Raw genomic sequence first — 22,222 nt, 5'->3', positions numbered from 1 at the left:
AAGGAAAACAAAACGAGATTTATTTTTATACAGTGCAGAATTTATGGAGTTGCACAGTATTTAGAACTGTGGTGTTCCCTGTGAGAGGACTTCATGGATGCAAGGTAAATGTGCATGGATTCACATATGTTTTGGACATCCTCAAGGAGGTGAAATCCACTGAGGTATCTTAGGTCCCTAAGGCATAAATCACTGTGCAATAGAACAGATATTTTCAAAATTTCTCAATACACTTGCTTGGTGCTTCTCCTTTCCCTTGAACCACTTCTGTTGTTTTTTTTCTGCCAGAGATGGGCATCAACACAACTTCAACAAGACTAAAATAGCCTCCTTCTCTCTTCAGCCATCTGCTGGGGACAGGGTGCTGGGCTGGCTTGGTAAGGCTGCTCCTATGACCTCACCATCATCCTTGTGCCATCCTAGTTTAGTGACTAGCAGTGCTCTTCCAAATACTTTGAGAACTGTTCGAGAGCTGGATCAGGTAACTCCCATCATACTCCAGCTGCTGGATTTACACACAGTTAATTGCAAATAATCACACAGTTGAACAGGGGACTGAGATGCACTCTTGGAGCTGCTCTGCTGCCAAGGGTCTGGCAGTGCTCCTTGAACTCAGGGATGCTGAGGATTAGGAGGAGGAATGCAACCCCATCAACCTGCCCTTCCACTTCTTCACCTCAGGAAAACAAAGGGTGAGTTTCTTTTTGAAAAGTGGCCATTTCATCTTTGCCACTTGATCACCCGGTTTTCCCTTTCCTTCTTTCCCATTTCCCCTGAAAGTAAGCAAATCCTTACAACACCACCAAAATGTCAGCAACACTTTAGCATTTTACCCTCACAGCAGCCTCCGAGGACAAAACTCCCAATCATTAAAGCCACTGGAGCCTGGCCCCTGGTCCTGGCTCCACAGTCCCACTGTTTAATACAAGTGATCAGATGTAATCACTGTGGTGCCCAAGCAGCACCAGCACAGCTCCTGCAGCTGCACAGCAAACCATGGCAAACCAGTGTAGCAAAAGCAAGAATGGATGCTCCTGCTAAAAATGGAGCTTGTGACAACAGCTACAGCTCAGGGGGACCATGGGGGCTGACTATACCACTGAGAACTGGGCAGGAGAATGAGAGACATAAAAAGAGCTGTGTGCTGGGTGACCCAGAAGGATGAGGCCAGAGCAGAGATTGCCGTGGTAATGCAGCTCAGAGGGGCCCTGGCTGCAGTCAGTCCCCCAGCATGGCAAGGTGCCTCAGCACCACTGCTGAGTGCTTTGACTGGACCATGCTGAGCTAGACAGAGACCAGACCTTCTGTTTGAAGGGATATGAGAGCCCTTCAGTGGTAGTACAGGGGACAGTAAAACAGGTCTCATTCCTTCACCTGGGCATCACATCTCCGGAGCAGCGAGACACGGCTGTGGAGCTGGGTTTGCTCCCTTAGGATTTGCTATTGTTTGCAATGCTGACCACCCAGCAGCACTCATGCCCTGTCCAGCAGAGCCATCAGCAGCATTGCCTTGCTACAGGGCGATGCTGCTTTCTGTTCCTCTGGACCAGTGTGCTGCATTTTGCCCTGACTGAGCAGGGGCTAACCCGGCAAAGGAGGCAAAGTAGTTGTGGGACAGATTTGGAGCTGCTTCAGGAGCTGTGCTCAGCCCTGTGCCTCCCACAGCCTGCTTGCCTACAGACCTGTCTTGTGACTGACTCCAGCATCAATAGCAATAAGCCTGGCTCCAGCTCTGCTTTTGTCTGGAGGGTTCACAAGAACTCTAACTCGTGCTGGTTCCTCAGTGTCTGACAAGCCACGAGCTCAGCTACAGCTGCTTGCTCAGAAAAGTTGCTGAAAAGGGTCCTTGTCTCTGTCTGGCTATATGCACTTCCATGGCATTTATAGAGACACAATTTTCTTTGAAAGCTCTGTCCCTCTGCCAGGTCAGACTGAACTCAGTCAACATTTTACACTCACCATGGAGGGGACATTGCCAGCTCAACCTCTCCGTGTGCTTAGACCAAACAAGGAAGTAAGTAGTTACCAACAATTAGCTTCCCATCTTGGAGAACACGTGAAGAAAAGCCCAATATGGGTCTGCTCCAATTAGATATCATCCATGGGGTCATTTATGGGTAACAGTTTTAAACTAACAGAGGGAGATTCAGGCCAAATACAAGGAAGAAATTCTCAACTGTGAGAGTGGTGAGGCGCTGGAACAAGTGACAGGGATGGAGATGTCACAAACTCCTGTGGTTCCTGTACGGAGGGCCCTGGCTTCACTGCTCACACCCAGCCTGGTGCACAGCGAGCTTTTGTTGCAGAGTAATTTACTTTTGAAAATAAGACACTTTCCCCAGCATAGTGATGACTCCAGAAAAATTGCAGAATCCATATGTATGCCAACTGCAGGCCACTGAAAAACAGGTGAGACAAAGTTCTGTCTCAGAAGACAGACAAGACATTCTATCCAAGCAGACAAATTACACTAATTAATCTACTTCAGGTTATTATTCTTGATCTCTGATTGATAAAAAGCAAAACTCTTCACTTTTTTTTTTTTCATAAAGGGACATAAAAATATCTGATGCCACCTCTTTCTATTGACTTTGACTTCAGGAAATCATGATCATGCTGGAACTTCTCTATTAATTCTATCAGTGCTTGGAAACCAAATACCCTGAGGCCTTAAAAATGCCATCATTGGGCAGGCTAAATAGGTAAACATGTATTCATGAACCAGAGAGCTGGCAGGATGCATTGGGTAGAAAAGTCTTTAAGGGAGACTCTCCTTAATAAAAGACAATTATAACAATATGTGACCATAGCAACAGCAAAGCTGCTTGTAGAATGGAAGAGTCAAATATTCCCTTTAGCAGATGGATGTCTCTCCTGTCTCCCATTGAAATTATATGCTGAAAGGCTAATATCAAAGATTTGTTCAGAAAATTGTTATCTCCGAATGCTCTGTGCATACATCACTCCCCTGAGCCTCTGGAAAACCTGGGGTTTTTTTTCATTTTGCAGTGTGAAGGCTGTTTCATGGGATGGATTTGGAATCGTTTTTAGAGAGCAAACCTGGGAAATCTACAGAACAGCAACGTTCTCTCCTGCTGGATCTCCTTTGGCAATAAAGTTGGATCTCCCCACCATCCCTGAGCCGATCCCTGCATTTCACTCCTTCAAGTAGTTTGGCACCTCTAAGCTGGTGTAAAAAGAGGAAGGTTATGAAAACAAGGAAACAGAATTATTTGGGAAATAAATAAACAGCTGCTTGTTTTTCTCTGTGCTGCATTTGTTCTTCTTGGAGTGACAGAGGGCACAGGAGTCTCCCTTCCCTCAAAGAAGCAGAGCCACCAAGCAGAAAAAAACCACCCCACTGGCAAAAGGAGGTCCTGACAGCCTTTGATTTTAGTATTTACTCTTCCCTTTCGATTCCCTGCATGAAGTATTTCCAGGTGACCCTGTGTGAGTCAATAAATAATATATCATCCCCAGGTGAAAAAAACCTGGCTACGTCAAAGGCGCCTCTCAGTCTGAGGCTGGCTGCAGTTTATCTCTTACCTCCAACGGGCAGTTTGGAAACATTACGACAATCAGATAACCAGGAATGAATAAGCACTTCGATGGTTCAGTATCTCGCTCCACAAGTGACAATAAAAAGCTCATAACTTTTCCAGTGGCACATTTGTGTGTGCAGCAGGCAGGGGAGGCAGAGAGGCAGGGGCTGCTGAAGCCAGAGGTGCGGCACGCGCTGCTCACCCATGGGTCATACATCTGCTGCTTAAAGAAGAGCCCACAAGCACAGGCCTCCACAAAATAAGTTTAGGTCTCCCCTGTAGAGCAGACCATGCTTCTACACAGCCTAAAGTTGTTTTTCCTGGGACCTCATTAGACTGCAGACAAAAAGGGCTCCCTTGCTCTTATCCTTTTGCAGGCAGAAAAAATGGAGGTGATGTACAGGTGCGGCAGGACAAGGTTAGAATCCACAATTTGTGAGCCCTTCCCCATGTCCTGAGCTTGTCAGGATCAAGCCTGACTTCCAGTGGGATGTACAGCAGAAGTTTTATAAAACCCCAGGGGAAATGAGGCATGTCTGTTTCTAATGGCATGGGAGGTGATGAGGTGCAGTAGGATGTGTCCCTGATGTGAACAATGGAGCAGATCTGCAGCAGCTCTGCTGGTGGTGACTTTAATTTGCTTCTGAGTGCACCTGTGCTGCATACAGACAGCAAGATGGGAAGCAGAGGGGATGGAAATCTTACTACTCTCCAAGAAATCTTCTCCAGGATTGTGCAGGATGTGACTTCGGACAATTTTTCTGTGGTGGGAACTTCGTTAACACCTTTTGGGTGTTAATTATTAATTTTATTGCTAATTCCGTGCTAAGCCTCCACCGAGGAAATAATTGGAATAATTGTGCATATTCTGCAAGCACAGACATTATTTTCCAATGTTTTTCAAGATTTCCAACCCTTTTCAGGCTTGGGGGAGTAGGAGAGGTTAATCACTGCTTGGGCGGCAGTGAGGACCGGATTTTGCACATCCAGGGAGGATTGAGCCAGCAGCTATGCAGGGCTTGGTTTGCCCAGCCGGGATTAAACCACGGCACCCACAAACGTGTCCGGGCGGGGTTCAGCCCTGCTCTGCTGCCCGGGAGGAGCCGAGGGGACCGGGAGGTGACACCGGGCAGCAGCAGGAGCCATCCTGCCCCATCAGGTGGCGCTGCGACACCGAGCGAAACCTGCCCGGAGCCGGGCGGACACCGCGCTGCCACCAAAGGGGCGGCAGCTCCCTCATCGCCTTTATCTATGGATAAACTTGTTCGGAGGTCACACAGGACTTCTTGGGACCCCCAGTTGTTCACCCAGCTGGATGGTGGGGATGGGAGTTGGCTGTGGCCATCGCATGCTTGAAGGATACCCAGAGCAGCCGAGGTGCTGTGGAAGGGCCGGGATGTCCGGGACATCACGGTTACAATTTGTCCAAAGGGAGAAGAGTGAGGAAGACAGGGGGAAAAAGGAATTAGGAAAACAGGACCATAAGGGGAGGGCGGAAAATATTTCCTAAAATCATGGGGCGTGGGAAAGATGCAGGAAGGGCAAGACCTGGAATTGTTGAAGAGGGCTTTCCTAAGGCATGGGGGTGAAGCAAGAGGCTGTTGTTAGTAGCTTATCCCTCCTCTTCCACTCAAAAACTTTATGCTCTGTGATACTTCTTAGGCAAAACAAAGTGCCAGGGCATGGGTATAGTCTGTAAGGATTGAGCTACTCTTCTGCTCCCCAGGACACCCCGAGCACCCATCTAGAGCAGATTAGACCAACACAACTGCAAGTGGGAGTGATTGAGAACACCTGGTTTTCATTCTCAGGGACTGTGAGTCTTTTCCTTTAAAACTGTAAAACCTTGTTGAAGAGAAGGCACATAGATGTCATAATCTGTCTTTCTGCCAGTGCTGAATTATTCTTAGTGAACTTTCTGATAGCTTTATTTAGTTATATTTGATATGGCAAATAAGTTCACTAATCCATCTTCCAGAAAGCTCAGTGGATATAGAGCTTAAGCTCTCAAATGCATTTCTTGTCTTCTTTAAGAAGATTTGGGCTAAAGTTTAGGCAAAACAAGAACAAAAAAGAGTAGGTTCATAGGTCTCAGTCAGTGTGGACTTTCAATATTGGCAATGGACTGCTGCTGTTTAAGTTCAGTCTGGTGCAATAATTCTAGCTGCCATACAGCAATATCTCTAAAAACATTCAGTGTTACAAATGCAGCCAACAGAGAATGAGCAATCAAAGAAATAATCTGACTGTCATGTTCGTACTTCTTTGGGGAGTTGCCTATTAGCATAGAGATTGCCCTTGCTGTCATACATGATGTGTTTTGAAAACTTTGAAAAGCCTGAGAGTAAGTAGACTTAAAATTGATACACTGAGGAATCAGAATCTCAAGAGTGGTGTGAGAAGTGAGAGCCTGGGACAGAGCCTTCCTGGACAAGCAGACCCAATGTGATGATTTGAATGACTTACAGAAAGGGTGAGGAGCTTGGCGGCTGCAGCAGGAGGGGATGTGCTGTAGGACTCTGCTCCTGGACACACTGGGATCTGCCAGTTAAAGCATGGGGTTACTCAAATGAGAAATGAAACAAGAAAGGGCTGTTCCTTCTCTCTGAGGAATGGAGAGGAGGTTGCATGTGCGGGGACATTTCCCAAGTGCTCTCAGTGTTCTCAGCAATGTGTGCTTTGTCACAGCAGAGGTCTTGTAGCACAATGGTGTGTACAGCCCACCCCTTCCTCTCTCCCTTCCTTCTCTTTCCAGAGCATTTATGGGCAGTAATTCCCCTCTGCTGAAGCCCAGGAGCTTTCTTTGTGTGTGTGTGGATGACTGTGAGGATCTGTGGCCAACGAGCTGCTGCAGGACCCACAGGGACACGCCCGTGCCAGTGCCCGTGTGTCCGACTGCTGACCCCACGCCACCTCCGCTGGCTGAGAGCAGAGGTGTTGCTGGTTGCACAGAATGTGGAAATCTGCCAGTGCTGGGTCCTGTTCCAGGTTTCAAGAAAGGAGTGTGCTGTGCCTGTTACAGGCTGTTCTCCATTGGCTTATCCCCTCCGAGGTAGCGTGACCCCTTCTCCCCCTGCTGTCTCCAGCCTGTCTGTCTCCTCAGGCCCTGCTCCTCCTCCCCCATACCTTTTATCCTTGAATGAACTTATTCCTGTTTGGCATTCGAGCAAAGATACTTCCTTTCCCTTCTTGCCTCTCTGTGCCAGTGGGAGAGGTATCAAAAGCAGAGTGTTGAGAGGCTTTCTGGCCTCTGGGCCATGGCACTCAGGAGCTGAAATAAGTTATTGCTGAGAAAGTCCTGCTCTGACATTGCCCTGCGGAGGAAGCAATGGGTCATTGTGCCCTAGAGATGGCCAATGTGGAGGGCAGGCAGTGCACAGGGCACAGCAGGCCATGTTGGTGTAAAGCATCTGCAGAGAAGCTGGATCTAGAGAAGTCTCTGAGGGAGCACATGAGATCTGAGAAAGCAAAGGCTGGTACATTTCAAAAGATTTCATATCATGTGGTGGTGTTCTGAGACCAGAACCTCCACTGTTATGTCCTGCGACACATAAAACAGTGATCTGCAAAACATTTCCACCTAATTTAGTTCTCAGAAACAGCAGAGACACCACAATCCTGTTATTAACAGGAGCTCAAGGCAGGCTACCTGCATGGCAGCACTCCGTTCAAATCATGCCCACTTGGCAAAATTGTAAAGCCACCAAAATCACAGGGATGGCATAAATGAAAGCCTAAGATACAGGTGGCACCATATGGAGCATGTTTTGAAGTGGTAGCCACAAGTCTGCTAGATAAGCTTGTACCATCATGTTCCCTTTCCTTGATATCCACCAGCAATGAATCAGTAATAGCAATTATTTAAATCAAAAAACCTAACAATTAAACAATGTTTTATTAAGTAATCAAAAAAGCACATTTTCCCAAGTTGAGTCACCCCAGCATGACTCTCCCTCTGACTAACAAGGTTCTCAGGCCACAGCATCCCTGCTCCACTGATCTTTCTGCTGCCTTGCTCATCACTGCTTTGTCCTCTGCCAGCTTTCATGCACAGTGACGACTGAAGCGAGGCCGAGGGAGGGATGTGCCTGCATTTAACACCAAACATGGTGTGCTTTGTGCAGGCTCTTATCAGTCGGATGAGCTGCATTTTCTGCGTGTGACTGAGAAAGAAACAATGGAAAGAAAATAAACCTAGTGCAAGCCTGTGTCTGGATTCTTCTGCAAATGCAGCACAGCCACGGAGACAGGGCAGAGTGGCATTGCTCCATCTGCATCAGTGCACTTTACATATCTCCCTCCTGTTCCTTTATGGAGAGATGCTCCCCAGCTCAGGACAATCCATTTAGGCAAGGCTTAGGGACTTTCCCCACTGTGTAGACATTTGTTGCAACTGAGGAGTTTATTTTTTTGTCTAAATTTATCAGCTTACCTCTGTGATGGCTTTTCAAGGGTAGGTATGAGATTCAGGTTGACTTGGAACAGACTGAGCCAAAATCTCTCTGCTCCACTTGCAAGCCTGAAATAAGGGGAACTACAACACTTTTGAGCATTAGTGGCTTCAGAGGACTTGCCTCTGGAGAAATGTTTGCATTCCCCAAGGCTGCTGGCTGATATTTGGAGTTCTCATATGCTTTGGAACCCCACAAAACTTTACCCATCTTCTAAGCCTCAGTTTGCTCTTGCCCCCACCTCCTCCTTCTAACCCAAACTATTCTGTGACTTCATGATTCCATGAAAGTGGCTCAGTGAGCACTTCCAGCTCCCTCAATATCTGAGATGGGCAGTGAGCATGGCAGTGCATGGTAGCTGTGGAATACTGAAAAGGATTGAGAGGCACAGGAGGAACAGGAGTTTCCAAGAGCTCTTAGTGTAGACAGCCCTCAGGATGATGGCTGCTGACTTTGTCAGGAACCTGAATGTCCTTTACCTTTGAGTGGATTTGGTACATGTTGTTTTTGCGTAACAGTTTTTCCCAAATGACCTCTCAGGGTGTTTTCCTTCAGGCCTGAGTGTGGTGGGCTGAGTGCTCTTTAACACGACCAGCTTTTTAAGGGACAAGATGTACTTTCAACTAATTGCCTCTGTGCTCAAGTTCTCCCTTCATTTCCCAACTCCCCGAGCAGTGCCCTTATCAGGAGGGCAGAGGCACTTGTTAGAGCTTTCAAGGAAATGATACAGAGAACAGACTGACAGTTACCATCCATAGAGAACAAGCTGTTTGAAGTAACATCACGAAAGGCCCAGATTACTAATTACACTTTATTAGTTGCTTGATATGAGTTTTCTGAAGCAGCATCTTATATCAAGCTACTGTTTATACAAAATCCACAGCGTGAAGCATTACAACAGATACAATGATATCAGATTAAATGTAAAGGTTGTCAGTGGCTACTGAAAATGTGGCCTTTTCTGAAGACACATAAACCTTCTTATTATTTTTCACCATCTTTTTCCCTACGCAGTGGAAACCGCAGTAGCAGTTAAAGATACAGGCACTGGGGCCTGCCTGAACTGGTGGAAAACCTTGACTTGTGAAAAGGAGACGGCTAGTTACTGAGCATGCTAAATAAACACAGCATCTCACAAATAAACCTCTGTCCTTGTATGAATTAGTAGCATTTTACACATGAGCGAGAAGTGTACATCTTCCAATAGCCTGTCATGCAATCCCAGGGACTCCTCTGTCTGTCTAAGGTCTGGGAGTTATGGAAAGTCTGCATCTCTCACCCTTCTCAGGTCTGTCTACCTGTGGAGAGTCTTTGTATCTGTTTGCCTGTGTACCTGTGGGGGCTGCATTTCCTGACTCCTTGTGCATCCCCTACCTTCTCCACATGGGCTGATCCAGTGGGAGGCAGCAGCACGGCCCTGGCTCCCCGGACTGGGGAGAGCCTAATGGGAGGTGTTCCTTTCCCCCAGGAGATGAGGTAGAAGGTGGTTTGGGATGAAAAGCTCTACAAACAGCCTCTGAAAAGCCCAGCCCTTGCCCCTGAAGGCTATTCTCCATCCTCAGCCTCCTCCAATGTGTGCCTCAGTATGTCCTCCACACTGCCCCCTCCCTGCTGCCTGAAACAGGAATGGATTTGCATGCACAGCTTTGAGCCAGCTCTCGGACTTCCAGAGCTACAGAGAAACCACTTCTTACTGAATAGATGTGCTTATGAAAATAAAACCATCACCTGAATCCCCAAGAGCTGAGAGACACGTGCACAGTTTGAAGTCCACTGGCTTGTGCATGATGTGCTCCACACCTCCACAGAATGTGACTGAGCTTATTTCTGAGCCCAGGAAGCTCAAGGGAGTATTTTCCATGCCATCATGTTCTTGAAACAGACACATGCACGCCCATCCTGGTCTCAGCTAATTCCCCTTCATTCTGCTGGTGAAAATGATTACTTAAAACACAGTTTAAAAAACCCTCTAAACAGATGAATGGAAGAAAAAGCTACCCATGACATCAGTGAAAGAGATACTAATAGACAGATATCAAAGGGATACTGCCTTCAGCTATACACTTGAAATACTCCTGACGTCAGTCTGGGGCACATTTTAGCCTCCTATGCTTTGTATTTAGGAAACTGAAGTACATTATATATAATTGGTTCCACCTACATAGAATTTGTTGAGGATAAAAGCAACAAGATTGCAGGTTCTCACCACGTCTGTAGGCACAAGACATATTCCTGACACCCCAGCAGCCATCCTGCGCCCACAGGGGAGTACAGGCAGGAGCTGCCACAACTCCCAGCCACCACCTCCTGCTCCTTCCCCACCTGAACTGCCGACAGGCTTTGGGGTGTGCACAAGAGGGACCACAGCCCCATACCCACATGCCGCATACAGCAGATGGCAAGGGCGATGTAATGCTTTACAACAGCCTGTAGTGACAGGACAAGGGGAAGTGCTTTTAAACTGAAAGAGGAGAGGTTTAGATTAGATATTAAGAAGAAATTCTGTACTGTGAGGGTGGTAAAGCACTGGTTCAGGTTGCCCAGAGAAGCTGTGGATGCCCCATTCCTGGAAGAGTTCATGGCCAGACTGGATATGGTTTTGATCAGCTTGGTCTAGTGGGAGGTGTAGCCTGTCCAGGACTAAGTGAGCTTTCAACCAACCCACTCTATGTTCCTATCTAATTTCACTCACATTTTCAGCCCAGGAGCTGAGTGGGTGCTATCCTGAACACTACATATTGCAAAAGAAGATAGTGATACTACTGCAAAGAGCTTTTTTCTTTTTTTCATAGCTGTCCCAGTGCTGATGGCACTGACATGCTGACTCAGCACAGTGGCAGAAAGCATCTGCAGTGGACACAGGACCAGGAAAGGAGCAAGCCCAGGCACCTGAGCACTTGGATCCCAGGTTCCTGTGAGATTTCAACTGGCAGCATTAGCCACTGAAAAAATATGTTGAATCCACTTTCTGTGTGCGACTGCTGATTGTTTGATTGCTCTAATCAGAAAACAGGTTAATTAAAATAAATAGTAGTGCCATTGTATTTTTGGCTGAACTAATGCAATCCCAACAGGCAGGTCAGGACCCAACAGGAGCTGGTGGGAGGAAAGGCCCTGAGATGAGCTCAGTTGTTTGGAGCATGGTGCTAATAATGCCCAAGTTGCAAGTTTGATCCCTGTATGGGCCATGCACTTTACATTTGAACTCAATGATCCTCATGGGTGCCTTCCAACTCTGAATATTCTGTGATTCTTTGAAAGGAAGGCAGACAGGAGCATGTTGCTAGTCAGGTGGACAGGAGTAGCGCAGTTGCTTGGCAAGGGGCTTGCAGCAAAAGGCTTTGTCTGTCCATGAGCTGTGTCTGGCTTGCCAGAGCCCCCACCCTCCTAGATCAGGGCATGGATGATTTTGCACCCCTCTGGCACCCTGTAAAATCTCCAGCCCTGATCCAACAGCAAATTTGTGTAGCAAGAATTATTCTCCCATTCTTGCTGTACTGTCTGTATTCCCCTTGTAGGCAACCTCAGTGGTTCTCACAAAACCCTTCATGTTTATCTCTTGACTTTAAAGAAGAAAATACTCACCTCTCTGAGTCAGTCCTGCTGAAGTCACTCCCCTAGAGAGGCAGGGGGTGCTGAAGGGTGCTGTGGAGAGGTAGCATAAGGACTCCCTGTCCTCCCACTGCTCCTCTGGATGTAGAAGGATATTCCACCTGTGAGGTCTTGTTTTATTGCACCTCTTCTCTCTTTCCTCCTGCCACTTGCAGTTTTTTCCCAAGAAGAGCCTCTCCAAGCTCCCAACAGCCTCTCTTGGAGAAGACACAAGAGAGGTGATTAAGAGAACCCAGCAAGCACGTGCACTGAGCAGACAGGCCCCAGTGCTCACATGCTGTTTCTCCAAGTTTTTCTGCGTCTGCACCAGAAATAACACCAAAGGCCCACGACTGCCTCTCACAGCACCCACACCAGCAGACCCAGCTGCTCCTTCCCTTCCCACTCCCATTCCAAGCAGCCACATGGATGAGCACTCCTACACCTTTCATACTCTTTACTGTGGCACCACAAGCAGAGAAGGAGCGCCAAGGACAGCCCTGAACCAGTCACTGAACTGGATGAACTTTGCTCTGTAGGGATCTCACATCCAGGCTGGTTCCAGGCTCTTGCAGACCTGCAGGGAAAAGGCTGTGTGTGCCATGTGCTGGCACTCTGGTTCTCCACACACCCCAGGAGCTCCTGAACTTTGCTGGAGGCAGCAGGTGGCACAGCCAGGTTGGGCCTTTGGAAATCAGATCTTTTACCATTAGACTGTATCTAAAAGGAAGCTGGCCTATATCCGAGGACAGCAGGCAGAGGAGGGACAGACAAAATTACATTTGTGCTCAACCTGACCTACTAAATCAAACGAAATTACATTTGTTCCCAACCTGACCTACTAAATCAAACAGCCCAGTGTGAGCGTTGCAATGTAACGTCTTTGCTTCCTATAGACTTGGACTTAAAAAAAAAAAAAAAGCATTTTGGAAACCCTCCTGTAGGTCTTACTGAATCTTTTATTTGTCTTAAAATAAATGTGCTGTTCTAGGACCCAGGCTGGGTCTGGCTGTGTCTTTGGGGAAATTCTGGTTGACCCCCCAGAAGGGCACGTTAGCACTGCCCTGTCTGCTGGGGAAACAAACATCCTTGTCCAGATGGGAGCTTGGCTACTGAGTCCTGGGCAGCTGGGGCTCTGCAGAGCCACAGGGGAGATGCCAAACAGATCCACCCATGGCTGTCCCCAGCTGCCCAGCACTTAGCTCCTCAGGGCTTCTGTGGCTGCAGGCAGCACCTCCTGCCCTCCCACAGGGGCTCATTGCTGCACTGCCAGGCCTCTCATTCTTTAATCACATCTCTCACGTTACATACCCGAAATAAGAATGTTGCATGTGAGGAGAGAGGAATTCACTGAAAGGTCTGCTAAGTGACTGAGGCACTTGCAATGCAGACTTCCAGCATCTCTCCCTTTCTATCTCTCATCCCCCACTGGAATAAAATACACTACATGATAGCATAGACAGAGCAGGGAAACAACTCTAAAAACCAGTCTTGCCATCTGAAAGAGAGCTGCCATGAGCAAGTCAGCAGAAAATGCTGCAGAGAGCAAGGGACTTGGAGATGGAGGCCCTCTTCATATGCAAAGCCAGGGACTTTTCATCTCATTCCAGATCAAGCTGATCTCTGTTCAAGTTTCAGTATCACTGTTAGGACTGCTTGCAAGCAGGTTTTAGCATTTTCAGAGCAACCTGATTCTCAGAGAGGCTCTAACTGACGTGGGAAAACACGGCTGGCAGCTGCTGTGCTACCCATACACCCACTGCTCATTGCAGCTACATGCACACCCACTGCTCATCACAGCCCAGAGGCCTCTTCCCACTTTCTTTCTAGTATTACTACCTTGAATAATAGAATCATCTTTAGGATCTGCCAATCTGAAAAACATCCATTAATTATCCAAGAGACTGGTTAACCACATGGACCTGAGCCATCATGATGCCAGCGTGCCTCTCTGCTAGGGACACTCTTGCCTTCCTGCCCGGAGATTTTCTAGAAGCATTTACCAGAAGACCAGGTTATAATTTCCAGGGTTAAAGAAGAGTGGGATGGGCTGTTTTGCTAACAGCAAGCAGCATGCAATCCTCAGCTGCTTGGGGAGAGGGGAAGAGCCCTAGTCCCCACTCTCTGCTCAGCAGGTGCCCCTCCTTGCCCTGATGACAGCAGGCTGACAGACCACTTGGCTTTCCCTTGCCTTGTCAGGCACACTGGAGGGGCTGACACCAGCGCTGTCCCCCAGATGGCTGGAGCAGACCGTGCCAGGAGAGATCCTCAGCAACGGAGTGAGGATTTGTGCCTGAAACTCCAAGACGCTGCCTACTCCAGACAAGCAAACTGTGGCAGAGTGGGTGAATAATTCTTATTAAGTGGAAGGATATTCACAACACAACCACAAAACCTTTTCCAAGGGTGTATCATCAGCTCTAAAAATAAGCCGCTGCCTACTCAAGTTCTTTCTTGCCTTTGATGACAGCTGAAATATTTGTGGGACTTCAATACCTGTGTCTAGCCTCAAAGCAGCAAGGGCTATTTAAGGGCTCCGACGAGCACCTACAGAAATACAGAAATGCAAACTCTGCCGAGCTCGGAGGATTTGGCTGAGCCGGCTCTGGCTTTGTGCAGCGCTGGAGCAGGGCAGCACAGCCTTAGGGCTGCCCAGGGCGGGTGGGCTGCTCCCTGCCCAGGTATCTCCTTTAAATTTCAAGGACACTGGCCACAGCAGAGGGCTTGGGCACCAAGCCAGTGGCAAACTCCTGGGGTACTTGCTTATACCAAGAATGCCCCCTAGTTTAGGATATTTCTTAACAGAGTTACACACTAGGTAAGCACTGCAAAGCACATTGACCAGAACTAAGGCACTGATGCTGGGATTAATACTTTCCTATCATCCGTGGAATTAAAACATCCTGCCATTACTTAACCCTGCCCCACCCCTGGGCAGCCTCCTTGTGCTGAGCTTTGAGAGCCCCTAAAGGAAACTCCAAATGTAGTGAAGGACTATAAATAGTTATGAAAAATGTGCCCTGATGTGTGTTTTGATGGAGATATTGGAAGAAGAATAATTTTTAAAACAGAAAATACAAGCTAAGATGGAAAAAAATGAGGTTCAGCCTACAAAAATACATAGTTCCCTTGATACAGGAGCAATTATAAAGCTGTTATACAAACCTGAACTCTCTGAGAAGCTTGGAAGGGTAGTGGTGTGAAGGAGACATCCCTGGGATTTGGGCAAAGTCGCTGACACTTAGTAGGGAGCTTTTTTTTTCCTCTTCAGCTCTCAGAGGTGGTTTTCACTCCTCAAGAGGAAAATACCTCAAGAAAACCTGTTATGAAAAGTTTAGAAGAGACAACTGGTGGAAATAATTATTTGGGTATTCTCCTTCACCCACCCAACACCACAGATGAAGCTTGGAGAAACTTGATGACCTTTGAGACTCCTGAGTCTGGCATGGGTTTGGTTTGGACATTGCTGGAGAAAGAACACAGGGGGAAGGCTGTGGGTAAGGCACAAAACTGGGGAAAGGCTTTTTCACAGGATGGTCTCTCAGGTGAGGAAATCTGCCTTGCAGCAAGGAGGAGTCACTGGGTGCGGAGGGTGAGGAGAGGATCCTGTGGAGCCCACTGGGGCAGCAGCTGGAACCCAGCACATCTCTGGGGCTGAGAGCACAAACCCACTCCTCCCTGAAGCTAAAGCCACCCATCTGCTTGTCTCATCAGACTCAGGGTTCAGCACCTCCTGCCAGATGCGTGCCACTGCTGGATTTCATTATTGTTTCTATGGTAAATGTCAGGTGAAGAAGTAAACAACTTCACCTCTGGTTTCCCAGCTTCAAAGCTCTGGGAAATGTCCTTCTGCCCCAGGGCATTGCTGGCAGCAGAGGCAACAAGGGGAGAGGGTCCTGATCCCCTGGCAGTGCACAAGGAAACCACAGGCAAGGATGATGAGCAGCCACACTCCCTTGATGTCCCAGCTAATCCAACCTGTTACTAGGAACAGGAATGCCAACTATCAGGGTTTTCATCCTAAATTCCATTTAGGGATTTTCGAAAGACGAGTAAGTGATCTAGAAAAGTGAGGATTTTCTAAAGAAAAGCAGTCACTTTCTCTTCCTGCAAGATCTCAGCAATAAATACAGCCTGCAGCCTTTGCAAAATGGCCTGCCTTAAGGAGTTTACAGGGCTCCCTCCTGAGATGGAAGACAGGGATGGAGAGCAGAATGAAGCCCTCAGATTCCAAAGGGAAATCATTAATTATACTGACCTGCTGCACAAGTCTATGAGTCTGGACAGGATTCATCCAAGGGTACTGAGTGACCTGGCTCAAGTGTCATCAGGCCAGTTTCCATCAGAGGACAGGTTTAAATTAAATATTAGGAAGAAATTCTTTACTGTGAGAGTGGTGAGGCTCTGGAACACATTGTCCCAGAGAAACTGTGGATGCTCCATCCCGAAAGTGTTCAAGACCAGGCTGGATGAAGCTGGGAAAAATCTGATGTAGTAGAAAGTGTCCCTACCCATGGCAGGGAGATTAAAACTAGTTGACTAGTTCTACAGTTTTATGGTTTACCATAGTGGGGGGTGTTCCAGTTGGCTGGAGGTCAGCAAATGTGATGCCCATCTATGAGAAGGGCTGGAAGAAGGATTCAGGGAACTACAGGCCTGTCAGCCTGACCTTGGTGGCAGAAAAGGTGACGGAGCAGGTTGAGTGGCATCATGCAGCACCTGCAGGACGATGATGGGACAACGCCCAGCCAGCACGGGTGTGTAAAAGGCAGGTTGTGCTCAATCAGCCTGATCTTCTGTGACAGGGTGACAAGCTTAGGACATGGGGGAGAGGCTGTGGATGTTGTCTGTCTGGTCTTCAGTAACAGCATCAAATGCTGTTTCCCACAGCATTCTCCTGGAGAAGCTGATCATGGAACGATCATGGCTTGGATGTGTGCACAAAAGGCTGTTAAAGAGAGGACCAATGTCCAACATCTTCATTCCGTCTACAAATTAGAAAGTGCAGTTTGCTTGTCTCTGCTTGAATTAATACAAGGTAATTAGCACATCCCTTCAGTAACACTGCACAGGCACCAGCTGGAGGGATAAATTACAGCTCGGGAGCTGATTTCCCAAGCAAGCCATGGCAGGCACACGGCTCAGGCTGGGGCTGGATTTGAGCCAAGCGAGGAAGTGGCACTACTGCCATCGGCTGTGGGGAATAACAACTGAATTTTCTGTAACTCTTTATAAAAAAGATAGCAATATATTTTTGTGTTTCAATAATTGGAATGAGCCCTCCTGACATTGCCACGACTGTTGGATGTGTAACAGCTTAAAGTGAATAGGTTTTGCCATAACTTTTTGTGATTACAGCTGAATGTCACTTTACTTATTCATCAGGGGGGAACTGGAAGGGGAGGAATACCACATTTTGAATTATCACTGGAGATAGAGGTGCTGACAACTGTGCTCAGGTTTTTAGTGCCTAATTAGCAGCATGCTGGAACTGCACCTCCTCTCATTACTCCTGATTGCAGCCTCACTACATTTTGTAAAAAAATAGTGTGATGTTTATAAAACACTTCCCCCAGAGTTTGTGTCTGAGGGCTTTTGTGTTGCTGCCAAGCTGTTCACCTCCCCTGGGGGCACAAGAGCTTGTATATTGACAAGGAAAAGGGAAGGGGGTGCTGGGGAGCCATACCCCCCCATGGGGTGGTGTATTCGTGCCAGGGGAACCACTGGAGCAGCAGCTGGAGAAGAAGCTGCCACCAAAGTCAGGAGCAGCAGCACTCCCTGCTCAGCAAGTGGCTGGGAAAACTCCATTTCTCTTCATTGAAAACCAGTGTGTCAAACCAGACTGCTGTTTGGATGGATGGGTAACAACTTACTCCCCGTCACTTCTCAGGGGTCCGTCCTGCAGCCACTCATTACCTGTGGACAGAAAACCAGAAATTCTCAGGGCTGCCACATGTTCTTGGCTAGGCAGAAAGCATCCCTGCAAGCTTGGTTTGTCGTTGCAGAACTGAGGAGTTCTGGGTTTGCTGTTAAATCCAGGAGCTGAAGACAGCTGAGGGCAGGAAAGCTGCTGTAACACAGTTTTATCTCAGCGTTTCCTCCTTGCCTTACCTGGCAGCTGCTGGGTTTCAAGGTGACAGTTTGGGCAAGCTGCCCTGTCCTGAGGCTGGGGGTCACTGCAGGGCAGCTGGAGCACTGCACCCCACTGCTGCCTCCCTGGGACGCCCCTCATGGCCCCAGCTCCACCACCGTGGCTGAACCACAGCATCAGGAAAGCCCAGTGTGTCTGCTGTGCAGGACAGGAAATTAAAATGGCAATGCATTACATGCAGCTGAGAATGAGGAATCCTATGGCAAACAGTAATTAATGCCTCCTGCTACAGATAATTATTGCTGTGGTTTACCTTCTCCAGCATGGAGGGACCCAGCCCCACTGGACTTAGGCTGTATAAACTGGTGGAAATAGCCTGACCCCCCTGCAATTTCAGGATAAGACAGCAACTCACTGGGAGATATAAATGGATACGAGCAGTGCAAATTTAAAATTAGAAAATGAGAATAAATAGGATATTATTAGCAGCAGACACAGTACCTCACGTAATTTATAGGTGTTCCAAGGATAATTTTTCTTGAGAAGAAGATCATGAAGTCATCTTTCCAATGCTTTTAGTTTACAAATTACTAAATCTTAAGCAGAGCCCTCATGTTACTCATAAATGGAGATGAAGAAAAAGGTACTGTGACTTTGCTAGGAAAATGAAGCTGACATGGCTGCCCAAGCCAAAGTGCAGATAGAGATGAGGAGCAGACCTCTGACAGGTAGGAGACCTCGAAACTCAAGTGTGTAGCTTTGTATGGTACAACAAAAGCACTGCACAGGAGTTTCCAGGCTGAAAAGAGAGTAAGTGGTGATGTCCCCTCTGGCAAGCAGCATTGCTCAGTCTGGTGAAGGTTACCCCAACGTGACATGGACTGCCTGGAGCCTGGGAATCTGCAGCTCTCAAAAGGCAGAGCTCACGAGTCACAAATTAAATTCTGGCGGGGGGTTAGGTTTGAATGTGCAGCAGAGACATCCTGCTGCTGAGCCCTGGTAGGGAGAGGCCAAGAACTTCCAGTCTGAATGCAGAGGAGCCAAGTCTCAGATCTACCCAAGAGGAGAGGGAAGAGAGTAAGAGGAGAGCACGACTGGAGCCAGTGGGATGAGCTGGGCTGGGAGTTGAGGCTAAGAAAGACAGAGGGAGGAACAGAAAGCAGAATCATGTGGGTGCAGACAGCTGCCCTGAGAGGCAGAGTTCACAGGTGGGGAGCAAGTCCTATGGAACATGAGACTTACAAACAAAGAAACTTGGAGGGTCAGGGACAGCGAGGTGAGGGCAAACATAGGGAAGAAGAGATTAGCTATGTCAAGGGGAGGAAATTGCTGGTTCAAACCAACCATTGACAAGGTCACATGAAAATTCTGATGGCAGATGAACAGAAGGGTACTGAGCTCCAACAAGTAGCGTCATAAGAAAGCCTGAAAGAGGCACCTTAAATGAGGAGACATTTACCACTTAGAGGTGTCCCCCAGGAGCAGCAGGATGAAATTTACAGCTCTGTGATACAGAAGGGGTCACATGAAATAATAATAGGTCTTTGATTTTAAAACACAGAAGATGAAAGCCAGGCTATTCTCTGTGGTACGCGGTAGGAGGATGACTGATCATCGTCATACATTGAAGAGGGAAAAGTTCAGACTTGCAAGGAGAAGCCTTCACAGCAAGCACAGTCAAGCACTGACACAGGATGCCCAGAGAGGCTGTACCATCTCTGCCTTGGGCATTTTCAAGACCAAAATGGACAACGCATGACCAGAGATGCTATTTGAACACAGATTTGTGAAGGGAATAGCTCTTGCTCTTTCACTAACCGTTTTTAATTCTTCACAGTGAAAAGAAAACAAGAGAATGGCATTGAGAGATAATTCCAAAAACATGCCATGGACAGATATGAAAAAAGAGGGTTAAGTGGGAAACAATGTCCTCCAGCCTGGGGAGTCAGAAGATCAACCAAGATCACCTATTTTTTTCAAAAGTCTCTGTGAAACTCCCTTGCTGTCTCATATGGGTTTTTTAGTATCAAAGTCTTCAGAAGCTAATCATCTTATTTCTCACTCTATGAGCTCAAATGAGTTTTCTGTACATTTCCAAAGTTTTCAGGTCTTCTAGATACTGACAAATTATCAGCACAATAGACCACCTCTGCTTCTCCCTTTTGTCTTTCAGTGAAATCCAGAAGGTTGCACAGCCAAGCTTGCAAAGGTAGCAAAGGGAGGAAGGCAGTCTCAACCCAGCCTCTTAGTGTGTGCATGGCTTATCAAATGTTTCATACAGTGAAGCCACTGTATCTTGTGGAGAACTAAAACAAGCACAGCAGACTCAAGATACTTGTCTGAAACCCTCATGACTACCCTGTAGTGCTCCTGAAATCTGGACTCCCCATAAACCCACCTGATGAGCTGGCAGGCAAGTGAACAGATCACTGGCTCCACTCTGCAGCTGTTTCACCAAAACCTGGTGAACTATACTCCCACAAAACATTTCAGTTTTCACAAATCATCAATTCTAACAAAAGTTTCTTTGCTGGAAAATTCCTACCCAGTTATAGCTCTGAAGACACAAGTGCACAAAGACAACAGGAGCTGTTGTATTGGGAAAAGCCCATTCCCCACTAGCAGATTTTACCCTGGCCCTCGGTGGTTTGGTGATCTCCAATCCACCAAGACTCAGGGAGAGATGGATGGGCTCTGACGAAGTTGAGACACATTCCACTGGTGCTCTGAAGACCAGGAACAGCACAGTGGATCCGAGCCAGCTGGAAGCTAGCCCAGGGCTCGGCGTGCTGGGGTGCTGTGTGCGCTGCGACAAGCGCTGCTTGGTAGGTGGCCACTGCATGCTCAACAAGCTGGAACTCCTTCTGCGCTCCCTCTCCAGTCCCACTGTTTGCCCAAGCAAATTGCTGGATTTTATTTTGGTGTGGAAAGAGAAACATGTTTCAACAGAACCAGATTCCCTTTTCTCGGAAAGCTGCTCTTGCAGCCCTGATTTTAAAAGCATATATTACTGACATGAACGCAATTGCTTTTCCTCACAACAGCACCCTAAAGCAAAAAATCCCTAATACACCGTTAGTCATCAGCAAAATTCCCGATGACGTCGAGTATTTAGTACATATACAAGGCACTGCCTTGGCAGGACTGGCTTAATGTGTAGGAATTCTGCAGCAGAGTGCAATGTTTGTCCTTCCACAAAACAGCCAGAGCCAGTCCTGGAGCCCAGGTTCCAGGGTATCCTGGTGGGACCACTGCTCCTCTGTCACAACCACAACGTTTTGGTCGGCCTTGCTCTTCAGCAATGTGGGACAATACTAATGGCTGTTTCTATTATCCACACTGGCCACTAGTCCTCGTGGTTTACCACCCCTAATCCAGATTTAGGCTTTAATCTCAGGGCAAAGCAGAGGCATAGGGGTAGGCACATGTATACATCCAGCAACCAAAGAATGACTTACAAAATAAAAAATCCAAACCCTCTAGTCAGCTGGCCATTCCGTAGCTTGGAATTGCACTTTATTAGTCAACATAATCAGTATTTTATGAAAGCTATACAAATGGTTTCACAGAATGGCATATATATATATATATATATATGTATGTATATTAAATAACTTCATCATTTAGTTTATAACATATTCCAGCAGGGGGCTGTTCTTCTCAAATAGCTGTATGATCAAAACCAAAAAACTTCAGGTCAACAGTATAAGAAAACAGACTAAGCACAATTTTCCAAGGCTTATTAATTGAGTTTTGAAGATTTAAAATTCTATACGGGATAAGTCAGCTATTACTGACATGTGAATGAAATAATTTTAACTATGTTTGCACTGAGTTTTAGGCTGAAACTTATTCACTTGAATTTATAAAGTCACCCAAATTTACTGCAAATGTTTTCTCCAAGCCCCAAATGGTATCTGAATGAGAAAGAATAGTTCAATTAACTGAGCACAGAAAAGTTATGAGCAAAGACTGCTTTCAAAAGCCTCTTTAAAATTGAACTGCTTTTTCACACATACCATGTGAAAGTTTCACTGCTGATGTAAGTCTTTTTGTATGAATAGTATTAATCATCCATAAACACAAGCCTTTGCCCACAGGTTTAAATATGCCACACTTAGGACAGCCCTAATGCTTTGACCATTGCTATTTCTAGCTCCAGTGATTTTAAGAAAACAAGGACTTTTTAATGCAAAAAAATTTTTTCATCACCAGGCACAAAATGGATTCTTTACCTTATGTAAAACTATGGAAAATTTCTATTAATAAATCAGGCCAAAATTTCCAACTCTGTATAAAAAGTTAAGCTTCCAACTCCGTATTAGGCATCCACATTGTAATGACCTTTCCAAAGACACTGGGATTATGTAGCTCCTTTTCATTTCAGGGGACTTCTACTGTTGACATTGAAAAAATATTCAGAAGACAAGCAGGATTTCAAATCATACTGAAACGATTAGTTTCAGGCACTTACATTTCAGCAGTTTTTGTTTTTAAATCCATAGCCTGATTCCCCACTCCAAAGTAGCACTTTGAAAACATCCACG

This window comes from Onychostruthus taczanowskii, unplaced genomic scaffold, assembly GCF_017590055.1.
Source record: "Onychostruthus taczanowskii isolate IOZ18803 unplaced genomic scaffold, ASM1759005v1 scaffold50, whole genome shotgun sequence".
In the NCBI taxonomy this organism is placed as follows: domain Eukaryota; kingdom Metazoa; phylum Chordata; class Aves; order Passeriformes; family Passeridae; genus Onychostruthus; species Onychostruthus taczanowskii.
This window is presented reverse-complemented; position numbering follows the sequence as displayed.